This window comes from Lissotriton vulgaris, chromosome 11 (genome assembly GCF_964263255.1).
Source record: "Lissotriton vulgaris chromosome 11, aLisVul1.2, whole genome shotgun sequence".
NCBI lineage: Eukaryota > Metazoa > Chordata > Amphibia > Caudata > Salamandridae > Lissotriton > Lissotriton vulgaris.
Genome location: NC_141699.1, coordinates 644,290,152 through 644,317,427, shown reverse-complemented (window position 1 = coordinate 644,317,427; position 27,276 = coordinate 644,290,152).

Here is a 27,276-nt window from a genome sequence, read left to right as displayed (position 1 = left end):
TGGAGGACCTTTTTCAAAAACGTTGATTCCCTCCAAGCCACATGTTCGTTCTCTAATAGTTGTGGGTGAATAAGCGCTGGATGGCATTGCTTAAGCCCTTGCTGTCTTAAAAGAGTCAGTCGCCAGACTTTCCTTAACTCTGAAAACAGCTTACAAAAAAGAGTTAAGTGGAAAGTAGACTGCTCGGAGTAGGTGTCACAGGGGCAAGGGGGAAGGAGTCTTGACCAATCATTCATTTTGGGTATAGTCACTAGTCTGTGAATAGTACCCAATCTGAATCTTGTCAGGAGCAATCTATCAAAGCCACTTGGTACAAAATGTAGATATGGTTCTATGCCAAGGGAGGTAAACCTTAACTGACGTAACATAACAGTAGACTTAGTGACTTCACCTGTTGATCTTAAGGAACCTAACAGATCGAGGGCCTCTTTCTTCAGAGCTTTTCTGGAGATCCGAGACATAGAACTGGGGTTTGTAAAATAGTCTGGGTGTCCTAGGTCATTCATGAAACAGCGGACAAACTTGACCCAGGGGATCTTTAAAGCTCCCTCCAGCCTAATGTAATCACTCAGGATCTCTCTAGTTAAGTGGGTCTGTTCACTCGCCCATATCCTTTGCTCCAATTTAATCAGGTCCGCTAAATAAGGAAGATCTAGCTCCTCATGGCACATGAAAGAGGACGTGCCGTGGGGGACTGAAAAGATATACCGCAGAAAAGTATTTTCCATGCATTGTAGTGGGAGGGTATTGGCAAAACCCCATTCCTCAGCCCCATATATCAAGGCTGAGATACATTGCGGCTTCCTTTTCAACTTCTTCGCAAAAGTAGCAAGGGCACTTATTGACCTGCTAAATGTACGTTTTTTTATATCTATGGTGCGTGTCCAGGTATCATTCTAATTAAAAAGAACATGAGGTACGAGAAAGTTCTTGTTGACGTTAGATTCCTACCGTCCAAACATATGTCCCTGCCCATTTCCCTCTGAGCCCCTAAGCCACAGCTCATGACAAAGGTCTTTGAAAAGTTGATGCTTAAACCAAAATCAAGCATTAAAACTGTCTAAGACCCCTTGCAGCCTGTTTCGCGTGCACGCCATTAAAACGGCATCGTCCGCGTATAGGAGTGCCGGTATAGGACACCCTCCTGCTTGGGGTAAATCTTGTCCACTCTTTAGCAGTACATCAGCCATCCCATTAATTTACAGATTAAAAAGGAAGGGGCCACACAAAATGTGATCGGACATTGAACAGACCCAAAGACATTTCTATTTTAGAATTGTTACATACTATCAGAAGTATTGCATCTCACACTACTGATTGCAAAAATACTCTACTGAACTACTATTACAACTTCTGGTACCAATAAAAATATTCTCAATAATAATAGTACTACGACTACAACTCCAAGTATTTTCTGATGCTATAATTAGTGCTAAAACTATTACTTTTTCTTTAACTATGTGTATTACAAATCCTAGAAGTGCTGTATCTAATACTACAAGTAACAATGCTATAGATGTTCACTACTAAATTAAACACAAATCCTAGCCCTAATAATAGTAAATCTACCTTGAAACAGGATGCATAACCAGGTACAGTATCATAATGTATTGTAACCTCTTTTTAGTAACCTGTCTTCACAAACACCATGAAAAGGCACAGCTTTGAGTAAACAATTTGATATGCATTTTGCTGTGTTTGACTTGACTGTATGGGAAGTACCGGATATTTGTCAACATCACAAGTTTCATAATTTCTTCTTTTGTTAGCATTAGTGTTTATAGCACATTAAACCAACACTTTGAATTTTCTTCTTTCCATTGAACATATTATCATCTGGCAGCTGGGTTTCTTCTGATTTTACCTTATCGTCCAACTCATTCCTACTGAGCCTGTGAAGCCCATTGTTCCGCCAATAACCCCAAAACCAGGCCTGTCTGACACAACCTGTTTGCCCGAAACTTATGCAAAGATGTTCGAATCTACAGGGAAGTGAGGTGAGTGGGGGAAGTAGGCATTCGGTCTGAGTCCCCTAGAAGGGAGGCCATGGTAGCGGGGAAAGTGCGAAGACAGATGAGACGTCTATGCCAGGTCGCAGTGCGGCTTGTTTCCTCACCCCCCTCACGTCCCGGTCCCTTATTCCCTCTCCTTGTAGTCATTTATAAAGGAGCCTGAAGAAATAAACACCACGGTCTGCAGTATTTAATGTTCTTCTCACTTCACTAGCCTTATGAGGAGGCGTTCCATTTAAAAACATGAACGTGCCTTTCTTTTACCTGGAATCTGAAAGGAGCTCTCCATAAATCTACAGTTTTGTGGCCACTGCATCCTTTGCTCTGTCTCTACTTTTAGTTCCACTAAAGGCCTCCATTGGGGATCAGGCTTGATACATCTCTGAGCAGTACGATAATAGGGAAGAGTACCTCTCCTGCAAGTGTTATTGATGCCAAAAAAGCACCAAATATTCATCAATAACTACCTGATATAAAATTCTGCAAGTACCTTCTCTACCCAGGGGACTTGAAGCTTGTGGTGTGCTTCTGAGAACAGTGGAGGTAGCAAAAAGAAGCAGCCTGATCAGGTCTGTGTAGGGCACCTTTTTAGCTTATGTAGTGAATGAGGACATACGTTTGAAAGGGATCTTGGTGGTCATTTACCCTCTCAAATATAAGAAGAGGGTCTGCAATTTTTTGCACTTAAGGTATTGGAGTAGAACAAGTACAATGATTACAAAGAAATTGAGATCTGGACACCTTTTAATAAGGAGGACATGTGCAAAAACTAAATCTAATCCGCTACGAAATAAAATTCCTTTAGTCACTGCAATAAATGGCAAGAATCACATTTTCTCTCTGTGGGAAAAAGTAAGGATAACTCAAGGAGAACTGAGGGTTAATGTGAAACCCACTCTGGGGCCAAACGAGGTTACTTGGCTTCTTTTTTTTTTTTAAATAGTTTTTATTATTGCAAGATACGACAAACCAAAGTAATACAGATATACAAGTTCCATAGGTCTGAATTAACATAGGATTAACATTGGTATATTTTTAAAAGTAAAGAATAAAAGTTAGAAAAAGGAAGTAGAGGAGAAGTAAAGAAACACTTTAGGGCTTAAACAAAAAAAAAGGCAGTTAATAAAAAGAGTGTTTATCTCATGAAAGAGCGTTAGCAAACAGTCCCCACTTCTTGTACTTCAAAAAATTGTTTCCAAATCCTTTCCTTTCTAGCAAGGGCTTTTGGGCCTCTGTGTTTAGCTAGTGTGAGTTCCATGATTCTGATTTCACTAACCAAAGCTAGCCACTCAGCTACGTTTGGAGGTTCCTTAGAGATCCATGCCCTAGCTATGGTTACTTGGCTTCAAAGCTTAACTGGGTCAAACTCTGTGGTGGTCATTCCAACAATGCCCCAGGAGGAGAACAAATTAACAGCAATACATTATGCAGGGCATCCTCAAAAAGAAGAATGTGGTACACAAAGTGTGGTTCATGCACTCCCTCCTAAACACTCCTCTTCTTTATGCCGGGTCTCTGACACTCTAACAATAGCTCCTAATGTAATGGGCAAGTCGGCAACATTACCTCATGATGGTCCATCTCAAGGAGCAGCCTCTGGCACTTTGGATGTGGTCTTTACATTGCCAAACATAGATTTAGATCTATGCAGGGAGTATGGGCAACATGATAGGGACCATAAACTACAAACCTTGGGTCCCCTCCAATGATGCAGCCTACTGGTCTGCAACTCTTTAGTAGTGCACTCTTAAATCACTTTCCTTTACTATCGTAATTAAAAGTGATGCCAGATTTGGAAGAAATTTACAATTAGCCCTGTCACCTCGCTAGATCAAGAGGTAAAGGTCTCGGCGTCACTACTCTGCTTAGAAAGACTTTTATCCTCCATCTTAAATTTGCTGGAAACATTTGTGGGGTTGTCAGTTAGGGTGTTATTGATAAAACCTTGTGTACGGAAAAAAATATGTTCCCTATCTTTAAATATCGCCCCTAGTAGGATACAAATGTGGGTGAGCCATGTCCCCCCCAGTCAAAATTTAAGGGCAAGTAAAAAAAAGGAGTGGGAAGAAAAGATCCAACCGTAGAATCACAAAGATAGAACTTGGAAAACTGCGATTCAGAAAGGGGGAAGACCTCTTACAAAGGTCAGAACGGTTGTCGCAAAATCTCCAATTAGCCCCTCCGATGTAAGGCTGTTTATGTGTAAACTCAAGCTTGTCGCATGAGAGGAGTGCAGAGGTGACAATGACAGTTTCCCCAGCTGGTCAGACATCTTGCATCTTGCCCTCTCTGAATCCAATGGCTACCCTATACAGAATTTCCTAGCCCACAAGATAAAGGTCTCACATGGTGTAATGTGTATGCCTGTATACTAGAATTCATCCCCCTCTTTGACTCTGATTTAATATTGAATAGGTCTTCCTACTGGCTTGTTTGACATTGAGACTTTGAATTTAATCCAAAGCAGGGCTATTAACTTGTTTTCTTTTATTACACACAGGGCTAGGATCCAAATCAAGGGTGACCCTTTATTTAAAAATCATTGCAAAAATATTACAAAATTCTGAAAGCTTGCACTTCAGAGGTATTGATGTTTTTCTATTGCTGGAAAAGAGGGGGAGTGTACAGGATGTAAGCATGAACCTATGCCAGAGCAGTGAGTGGTGTAGGGTGCTGTTCCCCCACTTTGCCCTTTTGTGTTGACTTGTTAGTTGATGCCAAGGGCTTAAAGTCGACCTCAGAATAAATGGTAGTCGGATGTCGTTTGGAGAACCCATAAAAATCTCTGACCAATGTGCAAATGGTGAATGGTTAACCTGTTTTTTAAATGGTGCATGTTTGACCAGTTCGTCTCTGCTGCCCCATAATTAGCAATAAGCTAATGGTTGTCTCCTGCAACAAAGTGGGAATAAAGAATAGTAGGGAGAGGTTTCAATTCTCAAGCATGTTAAAGGCAGACTTGATTTTTCTCCAGGAGACATGGTGTGATGAAGAGTCTCAGCGTGAAGACTAATTCATTCTTGATTGTAAAGCTAGACTCTCTAGGAGGCGACACACAAAGGAGCGAGTAGCATTTCTCTTGTCCAATATGTTCAAGTGGAAGTGTATTTGTCATAGCTATTCCACAGATTTATTCAAGGGAGTAACTCCGTTCCATCTTGGTGGGGGGCTTGGTGTATCACCTCTCTTACTAGTAAATACTTATATTCCTCCTGATGCATCTTATGATGCACTCTTGCATACATTTATTTTCCATCATCATAAAATTCTTGGATAATGATCAGGGTCCTCATGCAATCTTGACAGGGGATCAAAACTGCAACATATCTAATTATGCCTTCTATCAACTATGTGACAATGAAAAAGAAGAGACCCTGCAAATCCCCTCTATTGCTTTTCCACCAAAGATAAAAACTGACAAGAGAGGGACGCTCCTATTTGACCAATCGAAAAGTAATGTCTGTATTATTGTAAATGTGAAACTACACTCGGAATCCCCTGCACAATATAAGCACACATCTCCAAGGGGAGGTGCAATTTTACATCATGTTGTGGTCATTTTACTTTGTTTTATCTGTTGGACGACTTAAAGTTAGTGGATACGTCCATCAGTGATCATAGTTTGTTGATTTTTTTCCCTGGGCTAAAGCATGCCTCCTATTTGCTCATGAAGATTTGATGGGTCATCATCTAAGTTTGTTAAAGAAAAACAGGGAGAACACAGTGGGAACATAGGATGATTACTGACCTAAAGAGAAAATTAGAAAGTACTCTTGAAAATGTACATGTCTGGGTGGGAGATGAACTGAATAGTTTCAGTATGTTTATAAAGCAGTTAGTAGTAAGTGCCAATCGAAAATCAGCAAAGAGAAATTTTAAGCCTATCCCTCTCCCAATTCTCTTATTAAATAGAGAAAAGAAAATGCCCTAGCCAGGAAACAATATGTGCTATACTCTCCTGAGAGGGATTCTCTATTAAAGAGGTGACGTGCCGGCTAATGGCCTATCTGAAAAGAGTGGAATGTGACTGGCTTTGAGTTGATTTGAGAGAGGTAGTTGTTAAGGGACAGATGAGGTCCTTCTGGACTTTAGTAGCAGAGGCTGTGGGTTTCGAGTTAAATTGTTTCCCATGGCCATTGAGGAAGTTGGCTGGATTTACTTAATCTCTAACCTATATGCAGCAAATGGAAAGGGAGGATACATTCTCCGAACAAGAAGTAGGTAAACATACCCACTACCCTCCATCAGAAAAGAAATTGAACTGGTTATCTGAGAAATGTGTCCCTCTGCCACATGTCCCAGATAAAGTGGATTGGAGTAGCTAAATGGGGTGTCATTAATTTGACGGAAGGGCGAGTATCAAGAAATATCACTTCTGTTAATTCAGCAGTTTCAGTGGCTGCCTTAAGGTTTGAAATGGGCTTAAGAAGTGCTTATGTCCAGAGGCTGGCAGGGGTGGTATGCTGGGTCGCCAGCTTAGCGAGGAGCGAAAAAGTCACATTTAGGTCTTTGATAAAGAAAGAAATTCTGGAAGACAAAAAAGATAAGTCTTTCGTCTACAGAAATGTCCTCTATGTTGTAGATCAGTTCCAATTAGATTCCAATTTGGTTCTCACATTAACCTCAACACCACTAAAATATAGTCTTAAGCAGGCCACATGGTCACTATACTTTCACCTGGACAGGGAGGCATGCCTTAATAAAAGGTATTTTCAAAACATAACTGGCTCAGTCTCAGCAAACAGAGTGCAACCATATATTAGTTGGAATTTGTCTCAGGGGTTGAGATGCTTCTGGATTTTTTTGAGTTGGGTATGCTCCCCCATAATCCGCTTATAGACAAATGGTGTGGAACCCCCTCTGAATTTAATTTGTGCCATAACGGGATTCAAGACCTGAATCATGTCATCTTTGTCTGTCCGGCGCTTTTATTATTATGTCGAAAATGGTTGAGGCCCGTATGATTGCAGTTATCTATATGATCTGTCTCAGAAGCACTACTATTTTACGTTACAGGATTTTTTACTTTTTTATGTGTTTTTTAAACTTTTATTGATTTGATGGTGGTTACAGTACTGTCTTTTTAATGCAGACTTCATTTCAATACCTATCAAGTGCATTTGTATGTTCCCTGAGAATATGTATATTTGTAAGTGTTTTATGTAGATCTCTTCAGAGTTCCGTAACATCAATAAAATAAACTTGAAACTAGTACTTAATGAACACATTAAACTGATATGTGTTGTTTCAAGTAGCAAACCTAATAAAACTGCAAAGCTGCCATTTGAGAGCAAAATAATGATACTTTCAGGAACTGACAAGCTGGTTTTCTGAGACAAAATTAGTGCATTAGACAGACTGAAAAACTGGCAATTGAGAACTAAATGTTAGAGTACATTAAAAAAAGGCTTTATGAAGTGTTTCAGAATATTCTGCTCATGTCCTAAAAATGAAGATGTTATTTAACAGCAAAACATTATGTATTTTCTGAAAATTACAGTCTCTTCCAAGTGGATTAAGCAGTTTATGTGCCAAAAATATGTTGTGTTTGAGGATATGATAAACAGACAGATATTTCTTGAAAACACATCTTATTTACTAAAATTAAAGAAGCTAGTATTAAAAGGTCTTGGTAATACATTTACAAAATAGTTCTTATATATTTATTTACATATTTATTTTATTTCATATATTTGCTTAGAGTAGCTGCTACCCTGGAAGAGGGTTGTCGTAGAGCAGTGCTTCATAGACTTTTTAGAATCACACCACAATTTGTGGAACTTCAAATTTAGAGACCAACCTAGCTTTTGGACATGAGGCAGGGATTATTTTTTACATTAAATTATATTTTAGTATTGTTTTTACATTTGTTATTGAATATCAATATCAAAAATCAAATTACTTATATATACAAGGACTTGTAGGGCCGATAGTTTGGCAAAGACTGTCCTAGAGGCTTTAACCGGGAGCTCTTTAATAGTCACAGGGACCGTTAGATTAAAAAGTCAGAGAAGGTCTTCCGCTTTTTCTAGAAACTCAGGTGATCAGCTGTGATTCTAAAGTTACATGGAGGAACATTTCAAGCTTTACAGATTAGATATGAGAAAGAATGTCTGCCGGTTCTGTAATTGTAAGATTCTCCAGGTGGCCAGAAGACAGCCAGAGAAAGACTTAAGACTCATTTTTGGATGACATGTTTTCAACCAATAAAGGAGGTCATTTATTTTGTAAAACTTGATGCTTTGTGCAAAGTGCCCTTCAGTCTTTACTGGTAACCAATAGAGCACTGAGAAAAGAGACTAAATGCTGGTCATTTTTATCATAGCCCACAATGAGTCTCTTAGCAGGTCTAATTTGAATTCTATGGACCAGATAGAGTGGCTTTACAAGCAACATTGTATTGCAGTAGCCAATGATACAGCCTCTACAAGGAGGAGAGCAGCAACAGGAGTACCTTTCTGAGAACATTGAGCAGCAAGGAACATGAATAGGTGAACATGCTCATGTGCTCTACAAAATAAAATTGACATCGCAGGTCACTCCAAAGTTGCATTGACTCCTAGAAAGAACCAGAAAGGAGCAAGATCTGTGAGCCACTAGGCAGCCGACCAAATAATGGATCTTTACCAAAAATTAGGATTATTGGTTAACTAAAATTCTAGTGAAGGTAATTCGAATTCATACATGGGGCCGTTGGTCACACACCATCTCTTAAGTGTGGTTGCTGATGGGTAATTTTTCCAGCCAAGTGCACATCCATCTAGGTACCACAAAGTAAAAAATTGAATATCAGTCCCAAAAACCTAATTTGGCATGCTAAAAGGATATTGTATACATCAAAAAAGTATGCCTTAGTGCTGCAATCTGGTAATAGGTTTAGTGCCAAACTGATTGGCAGAGGGTAACTGTGCATGTTCTGTCAGAGATAAATCAGTTAAATTTAGGGTATGTCTTACCCACCCACTCGCTATATGTGTTTTAGGAGGATGATGTGCCAGGCCATGTAGAAAACTGCACAGAAACTACAGAGGACATGGGTGATAACGCCACTACTGTCAGGTATGTACCTGATGTCATCAAGAACTGACACTGAACAACCTCAGTATCATGAGCAGGATGAAAGCCTGCATGTCCCAAGTCCAAGAAGTGATGTTTCTCGATAAAGACAGAGAGATGAATGTTTACAAAACTCTCAGTAAACTTAGCTGGAAAGGGCAAACAAAGATGTGTCTAGAGGTCTCCAACACAGGGGGACAAGCCCTGTTTTTTCATTAAGGGTTCATTATTTACGACTTACATGAGGAGCAGACCAAGGGACCACACGTTTTGAAAAACAAGGATAACAAATGTATAGTAGCTGAGAAGCAACTTTGTGATTCATATGCTTGAGTATATGATAGGACAATGGTTAAGAGGGAACCACAATTTAATTCCACAAATTCTAGAAAGAGTGTTTTTGTATTCGGTGATGGGTGCAAATATACTTTTAGACGTTTTAGACATTTTTAAGTGAAATGGTGTGGTACTAAAAAATGAAAAATGCCAGTTTTCACGTTGTGAAATTGAATATCTAGGACATCTTCTATCTCATGATGGTATCAAGCCCAGACAAAGTCTGATTTATGCCAATATTAATGCACCTGTACCAAGTGACAAGAATGGTGTTAAGTCGTTGTTGGGGTTGCTGGAATACTACTCTCGATTTGTCCACAATTATGTATCTATGGTTAGACCCATCAGCAATCTTCTTAAGATGTCTACGAAGTTTATATGGTCAGCGGACTGTGACCGTGCCTTTAGGGAAGTTAAAGATGCTTTAACAAAGAGCAATACACTTACTCCTTTTGACCCAGAATTGCCATGTTTTATTACTGTTGATGCTAACAAAGATGGGTTAGGTGCGATTCTCACTCAGCAGTCTGGTGATCAGGAATTTACCGTTGCTTTTGCATAAAGGGCTCTTAGGAGTGCAGAGATACAATATTCTGTCATTGAAAAAGAATTGTTAGCCTGTTTGTGGGCCATTGACAAATATTGTCCATATGTGTGGGGAAGACATTTGAATCTAGTCACAGATCACAAGCCTCTTGTTTCAAAATTGTCTTCTTGTCCAAGCAAATGTTGCACACCGAGAATCACCAGGATGGTCAGCAAGCTGTTACAGTATCAATTTAATATTACACATATTGCTGGTGGGAAAAACATCAGGGCTGATTTTATTTCACGTTTTCCCCAAAGTTCTGATATTAGTGAGGGCAGAGGTTTTAAGAAGTTGAGTGATGAGGATGATGAAAACTGTTTCGTACCATCTGTAGATATTCACATTTTGGCTGTTGGGTCAGAAGAGGACTGGAGGTTGGCTTTTTCTGATGACAAAATTATTCAACAGGTTGGCATGTATGTGAAGGATGGCTGGCCGAAAGAAAGGTGTCTCCCGTGTGAACTACAGCCTTATTGGAAGGTTGTGACAAATTAATTCCTCCACATTCTCTTAGGTCTGTTATAGTCAAAGAATCTCATGAGAGGCACTTAGGTATGTCTCTAACTAAACGAAGGGTCCGTGAGAATTTATGGTGGTCAAGAATGGACTATGAGATTAAGATTGCTGTAGAGAATTGCTTTATGTGTTCTTCATCAGAGAAAACGCTCAAAGTGAATACTCCACCCCTATCTCCCATTGAATGTCCTTCTGGACCATGGGTTAAGGTTGGTATCAATATAATGGGCCCTTATGAAATTTTACCTGTGAATATCAGATTTATAATTGTTTTGGTAGACTATTCTTCCAAATGGCCGGAGTTGAGATGCTAGTTCTACTAGGTTATCAAGTTTTTAATGGAAGTGTTTTTGAGGGAAGGTTTTCCACAATTTCCGGTATCAGACAATGGCTCTCAATTTGTGAGTCATGAGTTTCAGTGTTTTCTTAATTCCAGTGGTATAAAACACCTCAAGAGTTCCTTATATTATCCACAGGGAAATGGTCAGGTGGAGAGAATGAACAGAGTTGTTGGAGAGTGTATCAAATGGGCTGTTAAGAGAAAACATGATGTTTTGTCGTCTTTAGAAAACATGCTGTGGTTTTACAGGACTACACCACACTCTACTATTAAGTGTTGTCCTTTCGAGGTTAGGGGAAGGAAAGCCAATACCAGTTTTCGTCCAGGATGGATGAGCAAATGGATTGATCCCTTGGTTGATATTGAGTCTGTTATGAAAAGTGTTGTGACTAATGTGGATCTCAAGCACAATAAAGAAAAAGAATGGTTTGACAGGAAGAAAAATGTTAAAATGGTTCACTTGTGTGTTGGTGATTTTGTAAGAATTAGGAATCCTGTGCACACTAAAAAAGGGAAAGGAAGATTTGGTGATCCTGTTAAGGTCATCAGAATTGGTAACATTTCTGTTCAAGTGGAAGGTGGGTATTGGTGGAAGGTATCGAAGATTATCAAAGCTAAATCCATTGTTGCAAAGGAAGGAGATAGGAGCAACACTAATGCTTCTACCAATCTTTCTTCTTCCTTTGGACAAAGAAGGAAAAGCTCTAGAGTTTCTATTATTCATCACAGATTTCGTGATTGAATTTTATTCTTCATAGATTTCGTGTTTTACATTTTTAAATTGTATTTTTAAAACTTTTTGTACTTGGTGAAAGATATTTTTGTTTTTCATTTTTATTTGTAGAAAAGGAGGTATGTTATATTCTATGTACAATGTTTATAATTGCTGTATGCCCTATGTTTGCTAGCTTAGTTGAATTAGTCATTTGCCACTGATGTCACTGGGTTTATAATGTCATGGCAATTGGAATGTTATGTTTCAATGCTGGGGAGGAAACTTTACTGGAGGACTGAAATGACATGACCAGCAGATGAATAGCTGTGTAGAGATCTACTTCATCAATAAATCCACAAACTCAAGTTCACATGCTTCCAGTTTTCATTGAGTTTACTACAAACTATTGTGAAGAGATTTTCTAATCAGGCTGACTAGGGACAGTGATGGCCATGGTGCCAAGTGAAAAATGTTCAGTTTATTGTCACTTTTATCATGGAAGGAAGGTGAATTCTCGAAGAACTCTTGGGCTGTTGTGATAGGTAATAAATCTGACTCATTTAAATAGATGCCAAAAAGATCCAAAATTGGAAATATTTGGCTCTAGAAATCCTAACCAGATTTTACAACATTTTAGCTGCTGCACATATAGGATTACAGGCTCAGGTCATATGTGACGCCAGCAATGCTTCAGGCATTTTTACAGGTCATTCCATTTTTCTTAACTATAACTATGACGAAAACCAAGCAGCAAATGTTTTGGACCTGTGAGTATGCAATTATTTATTGAGCACTTGCTAACTTGTCCTAGGGTGTCCTCCTCCACCACTGGTTTTGCAGGTAGCAGTCGAAAATCAATAAGACTGGTACCTGAATCAGACACTTTACTCCAGCTGCGTCCATGACAGGGCCTTTATACAGAGGGCTGTAAAAAGATAGGCCCAAAACCGAATCCAATAGCAAAGTAATTTCACCAATGAACAGGGTTCACATTTGAAATTGTTAAATGTAGTCAAACCACTGTGCTTATTGTTGGATAAGCATTTTCACCAATTGGGAAAGGACCAAACAAGAGCAAGTTTCAAACAAGATGTTTTGAGTCGTTGCATGTTATTTGAGTTTTAAGTCATGCTCAGTTGTGGACATGTATGACTGATGATGAGGCATGATTTACTCAGTGGCAGGTGGCACCTGCTTGGCGCTATATCCCAGAGCACTGCGCCAGTCTTAACATTTATCCTGCGATAAATCTTTTTAGGTTCCTGAGAGGTAAAGGGGAATGAATATAATTCAAACAATTCCGTTTACAGGGTAGCCAATTTGGCCACAGATTAAGGACCAGGAATCAGTAAGCAAGGCTAAGTAGGTTTTATTAGAAATTAAGGGCCATGTATATAAAGCTCAAAAACATATTGTAAAGCTGCAAAATCACCACAAGTAGGAAAAAAGCATCAAATGAAATTATGTCTTAGTAGCATAAAGCATGCAAGAAATTCAGTTGCTGTAATACAGAAAATAAGAATTAGGATTTGATGATCTGTGTACAGGTTTTGATCCTCCTGTCTAGGCATGAATACATTTAAAGTTGCCTAAACCAGTCTTAAACTAAAGTTGGGTCCCGCTGTCAATCACTTTGACAGCAGACTTCTATCATAAGTTCTGGCTATGCCCCACAATACAATCATATTGGAGCACAATCCATTAGGCTGTATGAGTCCTTATGGGCCTCACAGATATGCACACATGGGAAACCTGCGATCTTGGTATCTTCCGACTGCGGAAACAACACAAAGTACAGATTCGCTTTGCATCATTAGCAATAATTCTAGCCAAAAGAGGGATTGCCATGCATTGGAGGGCCCCTACAGGACCCCATATAGCAACCTGGAGGGGTGCAGTGAGCAAATGGACAGCAGCAGCGGAAGAGACATTACGGAAGGAGGAGATCAAAGGACTACGTAAGCGTCACATCTCCATGGAATGGACCCTATTACTACATCAATTCAAGCAGCAGACTACTCCAGATACACCACAAATATTGCCACAGGCCCCAATAGACTCGCCTACATGAACCTAGTATCTAAGTGCACGCACTAATCTCTGAACAGCGGTAGGCATGGAAAAGCAGTTGTTCACCGAATCATGTGCTAATAAAATCAGCTCGATAGATAGTGACCACTTAACAGGTTCCACGCTAATACACTTCATAGTGCCCGCCAATAGGGCATTTAGCAGTCCTATTACTCCGCCCGTTAAACACATCTTAGAACACGCACTTATCACCCCACTTTTGCCCCCTAGTTAATAGTTCTACACCACAACCAGTAGTTGGTACACCGGTAGGAGATGGGAAAGAGATTCAGTTCCGTGGGTAAGGGCATACACAACAAAATGAGAACATATGAAACAGTAACCAGGCTCTGTAAGGGGCACACGGTATACTGGACAGGCAATTGCATGTACAAATGTTGAAATGTATGTAATGATACCAATCGGAATTTATTGCTGTATGAGATGATTACTATATGGAAATGCAAATAAAAAGATTTAACAAAAAAAACTAAAGTTGGAAAATTGGGAAAAACTAGTTAAATCAGGGACAGAATCAAGGTGTCAGGTTGTGGAGAGTACAATAGAAGTTATCCAAATCTAGGCAATAAATAGCATAATGCCACACAAAGAGAATAACAGCAGAGAGGTCTGTACCCCTCAAAGTCCATGAAAATCTGCTCCCCTGACTGTGTGAACACCAAATAAACCCACAGAACATTTGAGAATTCCACGTCATTCGCTCCAGTAGTTTACCACCATCTCACAGTACAAACGGACAACTTCACGCCATTTTCCCATCTTATGGTTTGAATATCAGTACAATCTTGGATGCCTCCCTGCTCCCGACATGACATGAATAGAAGTCTTCTCTTAGATTTTTAGCACCTCTCATTCTTGCTAAAAGTTCTCCTCCCAGACCTCACTTTTTCTAATACAATATATGCCTTTCACTGACTATGAAATCAAGTGAACACACTTGCAGAGAAAGAACATTGCAAGGCAAGCAAAACCTTCACGTCGAAGGTTAAACAGTAAAGACCAAATGCCTTTGGCTAAGCTACCTTCGTATGACAGTAAGTGTACACTTTAAATGCATGATTATAGGTGTACCTACAATTATAGAATACATGCAAAACATTAATAAAGGAATAAATGAGTACTTCAAAATGTAATTCCAAAAAAGGCAGTATAACTTAAAATGTGCAAGTGTAAATGTGAACGAGAACTATAATTTATAACATAATGAAAATATTAGAGCACCAGCCTATATGAATGACTACTTTCTACAGTGACTACACTCCAGCAGTATGTTTGGTGCTTCATGCACATTAATAGGGTAAAGCTACGCAGTAAATATATTGTGCTAACGCACGTAAATAATGCCCTTTGGTGACATATCAGGGTGGAGCTTAAATTGCGTGTCTCTATATGCAATTAAGTCATGACCTGAGCCAATGAAAAAATTTGGTTGCACAGCAGCACAATTTTCTGTGTAGTTAAAGATTTATCACACTGTTAACATAGTTCACCACCTGCTTCAAAGTTTACAGTTTTCAGCAACAAATTGTACGTATTTCACTTGTTCAAAAGTTACTTAGAAAATGTGGCACATATGGTGCAGCATAGTGGCAGACACTTTGCAAAAGTTAACTTGACACATTTCAGGTGTTTTTGCATTTTGGGCATTAATTATGTGTGTACACAAGGTAGAAATAACGATTGTTTCCTTGTAACAAACCTGTTTTGCTTTATTATTTGTGCAAATTTAGTTACACTAGAGACGCTGTCTGCAAGGCAGCAGTTATGTAAAAAGGTAAGTCCAAGTATAGGGAAATCCAAGATATTTTACTCAAATCTTACAGTTTTTCCTAGCAACAAACTTACATTACCATATGTAGATTTAAAATACGATTTCGCAAAGCTGTTTCACCATAGCAAGGTGTGCTTTTTGCAGGGCCACATTTGGATGCAGATTAAAACCAAAATCCACCACTTTGAAAGATCAACAGCCACCAAAGTTTGTGTGTGATAGTATTTATTTTTCCATACAGTTGATAGCCTCAGGCTATCCTTTTAGGTAATAGCGTAATAGCTGCACTTTACAATTTCTTGGAACAAAAACAGAATCTATTTTGTTTCATGCAAAGGATAGGATGTATCCTTTAATATTTGGTGTTTTTTTCCTATATATATCATATAACTTTCTCAGCTTAAACATTTTTCTTAATGTTAGAAGTCTATAGGCATGTATAAGGGCTCAGGATTTACAGAGTGGACTTTGATATTTACTTTCTCATACATCTTTGACACACGATTCTTTATTAGTAAAGCATTAACTAATTCCGTTTCATGACCATTGCCCTGAATAATTATTTGATGTCCATTCAATTTGTTGGATTGCCCTTTTGTCTGGACGATGTCTGAACTTTGTAATAATCTGACTAGGAAGAAAAAACAGTGGAAAGTCAAATATGTTGTGTCCTAGACACAGCTCCAGTGAACAGATAGGCTGACTTTCAAAGGGCAGGGTCTATGGGCTCCATTCCAGCATTTATCCCCGAGTTATCGCTGATATCCCAGCGACAAAGTGTTATTCTGGGATGTTTACGCATATTTTTTACTTCTTTTGTTTATGGCTGACGCAGAAACATTTGCATGGACACATCTGTCATCCTGTTTGCATTTGTTTTATGTTTGATGTTGTGTATCCCTTACAGAAAGACTGCTTTCCATGCATATGCCAGGCAGTTTGATGCCCTCAGATGTATGTATCTTTTTAGCATATCATAGTATTTGCATTCGTCCTTTTCATCTCTTGAAACAAGCAGAAATCATGGTACTTCATCCATTCTATGTCTTGGGTAAAACAAAATTATAGCTTTCAAGTGCGCATATTAATCACATTTTTGCCATGCCAGTGAATTGTGGCCCAATAAAACGTATTTGAAGCACGTGTAGTAAAAAACAAAGATTCTGAAATGTAGTATTACAGTGCAAAGGTCAAATGCCAGGTTTTTTCCAGAGTTGAGAAGACTTGACTTGGATGAGCATTCTATCGATCTTCACTGATCACTTTTGGCCTATGCAATGAGATTATTCTCCAGCCCTGTTTACAAAGGTAGGCAAGTGGCAGCATAAAGAACATGAGGGTTTCCCCGCTAATGATTCATGGCTCATCCACTCACTCGAAAAATGATGATAAACAGCATACAAACTCTGTAAATCTGCATATATAATTGATATCAATCAGAAGAATAAAAAAACATAACATCAGAGCGCTATCTGGCATTCCACATTTAACAAGCATACACTGACTGCCTGTACTCCTACGTTTTCTCATGAATAAAGTCAAACAATGACTCTAAATTAAATACTGAAAGTCTTTATTGTTGACAATTAGGTAATAGTAAAGAGAAGAATTGTATTAACAGTAAGGGTTTCATTCAGAAAATTTGTAAATACTTATTTAGGTGGTAATGGGAGTGATAGAGCTCTTACTGCACTCTAAAGTGTATGAGTGCATTATACTCATGAATCAAACGCACCTATCTGTATTCTCATTTGTTTGCAGTGTATTATGTTTATCAAATGCATTTATTCAACCTTCTAAGCATAGAAATGTAATATGCACCTTTAAGTAGGACTTACATGTTTTAGAGATGTTATCATTTCTGTATGTATAATGTGCAGGATGACACTATATTCCTGCAAATGTAATCGTGTGTGTGTTTAAGTTCCCTACATTGTAGGCCCAGAACTGCAAGTTGTTGTTAGTTTTGAATCCCTAGTTATTAAAGAAATAATTAAATGGATATATTTGTGTGCCAGAACAGTATGTGCTCACCCCACTGCAGGTGCAAAAATTCAACATCGTTATTTTTAGTCTAAGGAGATAACCGGAGAGCCTTTGAAGAGTCGGAACAGCGTGAAGGGAGGATACCTTCTGTGCTTGGCCTATCTGAACCTCAAGGCCACTGGAAGACAAGAAGAAATAAATTAAAAGAGTCAATGGAAATCTACTGGGGAACCTTGCAGATGAACAGTTTGTCATGTGATACATTTAGGAGGGGTTGAGTTTTATTATGCGCAGAGACAGAAAATCAGACTTCTACATTTTCGGAGAAGAAGGGGAATCCTAAGAGCGAGATTCATAGCCTTAAGCTATTTCGACCCATTTGACGTGAGTACTTCTTAGGAATTCTACACAAGCTGACACCTTTGGGAAAGAAGTTAGGGGATACAGTCAGGAACCGCAACGAGAGTAGCGTAGGGAAAGATAATTTATGCTTTCCTTCCTAGTGAATAAGGAGTTGGACTCGATCCTGTGTTGTATTTCAATTCTGGAGTTTGTCACATTATGCCTTCTGTGCCGAATTAATTATATGCATAGGTTCGGCTCTGTATTGATTTTGATGTACCTATATTCGCTGATTCTCAGATGTGTTTACATCCAACAATTTTTGGCCTTATAATAAAATCCATAAAATAGAATTCGGATTTTGTGGCCTGTTAACTTGACTAAATTGTAAGTATAATCTTGCAGTGTTTATTCCCTCAACCACTTTCAGCAGGCAAATAAAGGATCATCAGTACTAAATTTGGAAGGGTAGGCAAGGACTAAATTTACCGTAATCAGGAGTTACTAGCCAAATTGGGATTACCAAGTACACTGTAATTCTGCACCCAAACGTTTTTTCAATGACACATTTTACATGTATATAGCCTGGTGCAATATGCCTGGAAAAGTTTAGACAAGGGGAATTACATGCCAAAATTGTTCCAGAAACACAGTTTTGCTAAGCAATTCCGCATTCAGTAGAGTAAATCCCATAGAGGTACAGAACAACCACATTTAAAAAATAGCCTGTGGTACTAGGATTTTCAGGTGTGATATTACTACATTGGGAGTCCCCTAACTTCCAGAATGAAGGCCAGAGAACAGAATATTGAGCACTGAAAACCTAATTGGGAAGTACGACATTACACATACCATTTACACACAGGCATTTTTCATGCAGGTAATACCATACATTGTATATATGAAAATGTATGTATATATGTGAACACACACACACACATATATTTACAGAAAAAAACAAAGGTTGAAGGTATGTTATCCTTAGGTGAAAATGTCAGTTTATACCAATGTAAACGAACAAATTCACTGAAATTCAGAAGTTATAATTATCTCAAATAACTATAACTCCATGCCCTAAAATAACTATACCTCTCACTACCACCATACATAATGTTGTTATCAATTGTGTAATTTCCGATGTTGCAGTGATGTTATCAAAGATGTCATAGAACATGTCATTAGAGATGCAATAGGTGAGGGAATTAGTAAGTCTGAGCAGCAAACTCCGCTCTGCCAGTAGAGTTTAGAGAGTTATGCCCACTCCGTGTTCTGCTTGGAGCATGGGATTCGACAAAAACTCTGCCCTGTGGAGAAGTTTTTCTCGCGCTATCTTGCCAACATAAAGTTGGGGATTGTGAATGAAAAAAACGAGCACCAGATTGCCTTCTGGTGAGATGTCTCAATTGCGGCTGTCGGGGCATGTCGCTACAGTTCGTGTTGAGAAAGTTGTCACAAACATTGCAAAAGCTGCCACTCGAGTAGAAAAACGACTTGAGTGGCAGTAAGAAGCAGCGCCCTCTGACACGCTCCCACTCTAAAAATCAGCATGAGCAGAGCGATGGGACGGAATTCTGCTGCTTGTGGTACTCCATGGAATCTGGCAGAATTTTAGGATAACCTTGCGGAATTACATGGAGTAAAATTCAGCGAGTTCCGCTCACCCCTAGTAAATAGCAGTTTAGTACATGCTGAAGGGGTGGGTTATAGGTTCTATAGTTTCCCATGGAAAATTGCATGGGAGAAAATAACTCTATTAAAAAGTTGCATGTAACTGAACTATGGAGCATCAGGATGCAGTACAACATTTTCAAAAGGATGACGAACAGAGCCGTGAAGTTCAATCGCGTCTAGAAGATAAAACTAAATTCAGCTCCTGATCAAATGCATGGTGCATTGGCGATTAAAAACTGTGATGCCCTGACACCAGCACCATACCTAGCCACTCCCTTCCTGGAGCAAAAAGACAGGGGTGGCCCTAGTAACCCTACTTCTCAAGGGCTAGTTATATATTGGAAAACGGGAAACAATTGAGAAGGAGGAAAAGATACAGTTATTATTAATTCTAATGATTACATCAATTAATCACAGATACAGCTCTAACATTTCCAGATCTTTCTTTTATTGGATCACTCAGTATTCATATTTTATCTAGACTGCAATAGAGTAACTGCAAATTGTAGTACATAAAGCATACAGTTTCATTATATACAAAAATTCATTAAAGTGCGTCAAAACATTACAAAACTCAAAACAATGCTAAATCTGGTCTCTATAAGAAGACTCCTACCTTCCACATATTTACTTGTGGGAGGCTGTGCATAAAATTCCTGTCCAATCTCTCTAAGTGATAGTCCCTGAGGTCCGTGTGTATTTGCAGAGAAAAAATCTTAGATCTTAATGAAACACAGTGTATTTGATACATTCGACAGTCCAAGCCTTCCAGAGACCTCAGAAATGAGGTGTCGACATGTTTCGGCCTTTAGATTATATGCCTCTTCAGGACCGCATGAAAGAAGGAGCACAAAAATATCTCCAACTTGGAACATGTCAAACGAGAAAGGTTCCAAATCCTCAGCTACAGGGGAGCAGGTAATTATTACAAGGCCCATCGGCTACCGTGACATCATTCATTAAGAGGCATCCCAGAGTGGGATTGCGGTCTCATTTGTTTCCTGTTTTCCAGTAGCCACTCCCTTCCTGGCACACATAATGCACAGATTCATGACCTTGAGTTTTGGCAAATTACCATCACTGGCCAGTCGACCAACATGGAAATACACTGGTCCCATAGAATGTAGACGTTGTAAAGCCAAAACTGAGGATTTTATCCATTTGGGCCATTTGTCCTGATCTGTTCATGCTTCTTTTATCAATACAAAAATAAGTTTCAACAAGAGAGGCTTTCAAACATGCATAGAAGCAACTATTGTGAGCCTCAACCCAGGGGACCCACATCTGTACTGTAAACTTGTGAGATTTCTGACAATGGCTCGAAACGAGATACCCTAACCCAATTCCACCTTCAAAGTATACTGTGCCATCAGGTGAAGGGTCGGATGCAGCTAATATGAACGATTCCCCAGGGTTGCTATTTTTTAAAACAAACATATGTTTAATCTGGACGGGCCAGTTTTTTATTAGGCTGAGATAGTCTTTCCATTTACAATGCAATTTTGCACAAACATAGGTATGCACTCGTTTTTTACACTATTAAACTCTGTTTTGAAAGTCATTTTTTATTGAAGACATAGGAGCTGATTACCATTGCGGGCAGACCCTATCGCAGGCGGGACCACCCAACAGGCTGTTTGGCAATCCCGTAGTGGGTATTAAGATGCAACCTCCACCACGGTGATCACAATGCCTATATTTTGCAATGCAAAATATGGACACTTTACATATCCCTGCACTACGTGGCAAGCACCACATGGTGCAGGGATATGTAGGGGGGGGCACCATGGGTGCCCCCAGTGCCCACAGCTTAGGGCCAGGAAGAAAGGGGGGCTCGCTACAGGCCCCCAATATCCCTTTCCGCCTGCCTGTTCATAGCGGGTTAACCTGGTTATATATATATACTAGCAGCCCGCCCCAGCATTGCCTGGGGCAGAAGGGGGCTGGGGGCAGCATTTCAGGCTTGCGTGCACTCCCGCCCTGGCCCCCGCCCACCACGACATTTCCTCTCCTCCCCGCGCTTCACTCAGCCGCACACGTTCCGCCTTGTGTGTACTCCAGCCCCGGCTCCCGCCCGCCACGACATTTCCACTCCTCCCCGCGCTTCACTCAGGCGCACACGTTCTGCCTCCTCCCAGCGCTCCCGCGCTTCACCTACCTCAGCCTGACTTCACCACTCCTCGTTCCGCCTCCTCACATCAGCCCGACTTCACCGCTCCTCGTTCCGACTCCTCCCATCAGCCCGACTTCACCGCTCCTCGTTCTGCCTCCTCCCATCGCTTCTCTGAGCCGCACACGTTCCGCTCCTCCCCGCGCTTCATGTATCTCAGCCCGACTTTACGGCTGCTGTTCACAGCTCCTCCCCGCGCTAGATGATGTCAGCAAGCACGTCCACGTTGTTAGCGCACACGGCCGGCGCTACTTCTTAGGAACTACTTTTTTTATTGTTTATTTTTTAAATAACGTTTATTTTTATATTTTTTATAGCCTATGTCCATCTACAGGACCCCCCTTTCCAACGCTGTATTGGGTGTTGCGATTGGTGGTGTACTTTTCGAGTTTACCTGGCTCAAAGGACACAGTTCTCTCTTTATAATAGTAGTATAGATATAATTAGAAGTTACCTCTTCCCTCACCTGAACGCTATAATTACCCATTCCTCCCTTTAGCTCTGCCGCCCCAGAACCGTAAAATCACCCTTTCCTCCATTTACCTCTACCCACCATTAAATCTTAAACTCACCCTTACCTCCCTTTAGGTCTTCCCAATCACACTTACCTCCCTTAACTAATACCCATCCCTAATCCCTTAAATCACCTTTACCTCTCTTTACCTACACCATTCCTAAACCCTAAATTCATCCTTACCTCCCTTTACCTCTACCCAACCCTACACCTTAAAATCACCATTACCTCACTTTACCTTTTCCGATCTCTAAAGCCTAAAATCACCTTACCTCTCCCTAGCTCGCTCCATAGCTAAACCCCTAAAAACACCCTTACCTCCGTTTACCTCTACCCTTCCTAAACCCTAAAAATATCCTTATTCTCCTTTACCTCTACCTACCCCTTTTCCCCAAAATCACCCGTACCTCCCTCACACGCCTCCACACCTAACCCTCTTTCCTTTTAAATAACATAAAGATTATCCCCTAGATTCATCAAAGTAACGTTTTGCGAGTCCTTAATAGCGAATTTTAAGGAATCGCTATTAAAGACTCGCAAAACGGGATGCATGTAGAAATCGCAATATTTTATACGATTTCTACAGCTTCCTTATTTGCGATTCGCTAATTGCGAATCGCAAATAAGGAATGGCTTTCCCATTCATTCCTATGGGCCTAAAGGCCCATAGGAATGAATGGGGAGTCATTCCTTATTTGCGATTAGCAATTAGTGAATCGCAAATAAGGAAGCAATTTCAAGGGTTCCAGGGTGTCCAAAGGACACTCTGTAGCACCCCTGAAATGGCAATGTACACTGGTGTTGCGCACACACATGTCCAAAGGACATGTGTGTGTGTAACATACAACTTAGAAAAATGCACTAAAGTGCATTTTTCTAAGTTTTCGCTATTTATCACGTAGTTAGACTTCGCGGTAAATAGAGGCCCTAGATTGCGAATTCGCAATTTTTAAATGGTTCATGATTTGCATTTAAGGAATCTCAAATTGAGATTACTTAAATGCAATTAATCACAATTTAGCGATTTCTAGAATTGCGATTTTTGCATTTGGGATGATGAATCCCAAATGCAAAAATAGTGCTCGCAAAGGGCCAGATTCTCAGAATCTGGCCCTTTGCGAGCCGAATTTACTTTGATGAATCTGGCTGCAAGCATCGTAAAGATCCTGCATTGTAAAGGACTCTTGGTAAAGGCTATTTGCCCCAATGTTTTTAAACATGCAGCAGCAAGAGAAAATTCCTATATCTACAGTCATCACTTCAACAGATGTTACAAAGACGATTTTCATCATTTGTATTGTGTTGGCTACTTCATGAGCAGTTATAGACAACTGTTTTTATGATTGTTGCAGAATGTCATTGAATGCCTTTAAGTTGTATGTGGTGACTGCTTCTGGGAGGTGAGTTGTCTTCGATGCTAATAGCGGAGGCTCACAGGCTCAGGACAAATGACAGGGAAATGCATTGGTGCATGACGGGACATACATCTGTGCTGTTGCTTTTTACTTATTATGAAAGTCTCTCACCATCATGTGTTAAGCTTGAACGGAGGGAGGGTATTCCTACCAATGCAGCTCTATCATTAGCATAGCCTAGTGCGTTCCTATCTCGTATATCCCTTCCTGCCCCTCTTCAGTTGTCCTTGGGCCGTGAGTTGCTAATGAATTAGCAAACCAGCAATCTTAACCTATTAGCTGCTGGCGTTTCTCCTCCCCCTTCCTCATTGCTGATACCTGGGCAGTTCAAAATTAAACCTTCTTAACTTTTTTCTGAAAAAAAATACGAGGGCTCAGTTGTGACCTTTTTCACACATGTTGGGGATTCTAAAGATACCCAGGCTTTGTATTTTCCTCAAGAGGGAGCAGAGAAAATAACCAAAACTGGGCATTTTTTTCCATTCATGAAAAATGATTGTGTTATTTTTATGAAAAATGGGTGACACTGCTGTGCAACAGTGTGTGTGTGTTTTTTTTCTACAAATATAAAAAACAAATGTTTTGCTGGGCTAAATGTCCTCTTCCTGGCATACTGAAGCAGGCAGTTGTAAGTTAAAACATTTCTTTTCACCACAAAGTTAGCACATTTCTAAATGGTGGTCAATATTTCCTATTTGTATAGTTTCTACCTACTGTGGAGCTAAAAGTTGTAAAATTCATGGTTGAACCCCAAAAGCTATGTATTTCTGAAAAATAGAAAACATTTTAATTTTAGGAAGGTACATATCACTCAAGGATTTCCTAAAGAAACTAATCTTTGATTTACAAACTAATGCAAGTAAGTAGGAAAAGAGAAATAGGTAACATTGTTCTCATCTGTAAGCACTGAAAATCAATCTAGAGAAGTGATATACTATTATGTCTGTCAGACTCTTCCAGTCACAACGATATATTATGTTTGTCATTTGTGGAAAACATGTGATACCCAGAGTCATCAACCAAGGGGGGCTTGGGGGAGGGCAGCCGACCACCGGGAGGTCCCCTCCCCCGGGCGGTTTGGGAGATCTGGGTGGGGTATTCTTTCTAGCAGGTTCTTTTTGGGCGTTTTTGGGCTGGTTTAGTAGTGTTGTGCGCTCCCCTATAAATGGGCGGGGCTCCTCGCTCCGGGCACCATTTTAGGCTTGGTGACCTGGTGGCCGGTTGAGCTTAGAATTTTTTGTGTGTCCATACTTTGGTAGTATTGTTCCTTTTCCTTGGCTAGTCTGATCCGATATCATGTCTGGTGAGGATTATCGCGTGTTGGAAGCTATTCGCCTGCTCAGCGAGGCTGGGCGTTTGGACCTGGTCATTGGCGACCGGGGTCGGGCCGAGACCCCGCGCCCCCAGCGGGAGGCCTCTGCGGGGGTGTTGGCTGCGGTGGCAGCATGTTACTCCCCGAAACGTCGGAGACAGGATGGGGTAAGTGAGCGGGGTCGTTCTAGGACCCGTCGGGGGGGTTCTAGGGCCCGGAGGGGGAGTGATGCTAGTTCTTCTGACCCGGCCGTTTCTTTGGATTCCTCTTTGTTGGAGGGGGCTGGGGTTGGGGGTTTCCCTCTCGGGGAGGGGGAGGTTTCTGAGATCGGTCTGCGGGAAAGGGCGGCCTCGGCTCCTGTTTTGCGGGGCCGTCGTGCTTCCAGGCAACGTGGTTGCACGCGGCGTTCGGCTTCTGCCTCCGCGGGGGTGGGGAATGACGTCACTCAGGCGAGGCGGGCGGAGGCCATTTTGGATGTGGTTTCTGTGGCGCAGCAACCGTTACGGGGTGCCTCGGATCGGGACATTGAGGAGGTGGTCGCTCCCCTGAGCGTTATACGCCGCCATGTGGTGCAGGCCCCGGTGACGGTTGACGGTGGTGCAGTTGGTGGGCAAATTGCGCGTCCTTTGGTATCTACTGCGGTTGTCGGAGGGCCTGAGGGCCGTGGCGTTCTTGTTCGCTCTGTGGGGAGGGATCTGCAGAGTCCGTTATTGTTTTCCCCATCTGGGTCGGTTGTGGGGGGGGAGGCCGTGTCTGGGGGTTGCAGCTCTTTGGGGGAGGGGGAATGGGCCCAGATGGGTCTGGGAGAGGGTGTGGGGCGGACTGACTTGCTGATCCCTGGTGGGGAGCTGGGCAGCGCGGGCGGGTCGGTGGGAGTTTCCCGCCAGTTTCGGGTGGTGGGCGACCTTCCCATCGGAGGGGTTGGGAGTGGTGAGGTCGTTACTCAGCGAGGTGTGGGGGGGGAAGGGGCCTTCTCTAGGTTGTCGGGAGATTTTCAATGTCATAGTGGGTTGGTGGGTTCAGGGCCTGCTTCGCGGGGTGCTGTTTCAGCTGGGGGGGTTCAGGATTGGGACCCTCAGGGGACGGCTTCGAGAATTATTCAGGCTGTGTTGGATGCTAGCTCGGATGAAGAGGTTTGTCCGCCGTCTCCGCGGCTTTGCGATGCGTTAAAGAGAAAGAGTGTTGTTAGTTCTGGAGGTTTTAGGATGTCTGGTAGGGGGGGCGGTGTTAATGTTGGTGGTTTGTCTTCCGCACATAGAGTTGGTTTTTGTGAGGGACCCGGCACACCAGTCCGGCCTTTTTCTTTGCAGGAAGAAGCTCGATCTACGGCAGCAGACTTGGCAGGGCGGCAGGCAGCCCGGGTACGCCGAGGAGAAGTGCGGGTGGAGCCTCGCGCGGCACGTCCCATACCTTCGAGGGATCCCGCCGTGGCCATCACAAGCAGGTTTAATACGACCTCGATGGTCCCAACGAGGGATTTCTACATGGGCGGTGCCTCCGGGTCCAGTACGACCTTCCCGGCCTCGGCGGTGGATTCCAGCATTGCTCATGGGAGCGGGTTGCGTACGACCTCTCCCGTGCCACGTGGTGTTTTGACTACTGGTTTATCCTTTTCTGGAAGTCAACAGGTGGTCAGTAGTTCTGGTGGGGGGGTGTATAGACGAGTTCAGTCGTCCTCCCCACCTAGGTCCAGAGTGCGGGCTGGTAAGGCCCAGGGTCGTTCAAATACGGTGGAGTCAAGACAGACTTCGGTGGTTGTCCCCCCCCCTCAGTTGGAGGACTCCCTGATCTTAGATTATGATGAAGATAGCCCTGAAGAGGGCGAGGTTCGTGATTTTGTGTCTGGGGGGGGGCATGTTAATGTTTCTCGTGACATGTTACAGGACCAAGTGGTTCGGAGTCGTGTGGAATCGTCACGGCCACGAGTGCTCGGCCCCGCGGTGAGGGCTCCTCGAAGGGCAGATGACGGTGCACGGATGGCATGGAGGACGGAAACCAGTCAACCGCCTCTTTTAAATCCAGGTGAGAATGTGGTTCAGGCCGGGCGGCCCAATATGGTCTCTATTGGTGTTGGTGTCGATTTAATTTCGACGGAAAAGGACGGTAAACTGTATAAAGGACGTGTGGTACGTGATCAAGGTGTTGGTACTAATGGTGATGAGCTTAATACAAGTCACATGGTAGATAGTGGCACGTCCACTGGTGGTGTGGGTACTACGACAAGGGTGCTTCACAGCAAGGAACTTAAAATCAAAAAGTTGCCGTACATGGGTGTTACAAAGCCTTTGGGGGCTCATTTGATGCTTAGTACGAAAGAAAAGATATGGAATGGTGAGTATGTGGAGCTGTTAAAATTGCTCCACAGGGAAGTTCGTGCTAAGGAAGGTTCTAAAGAAGAAGAGTTCGAGTTAGCTAAACGCCCCAAAGTTCCCCTGAATAT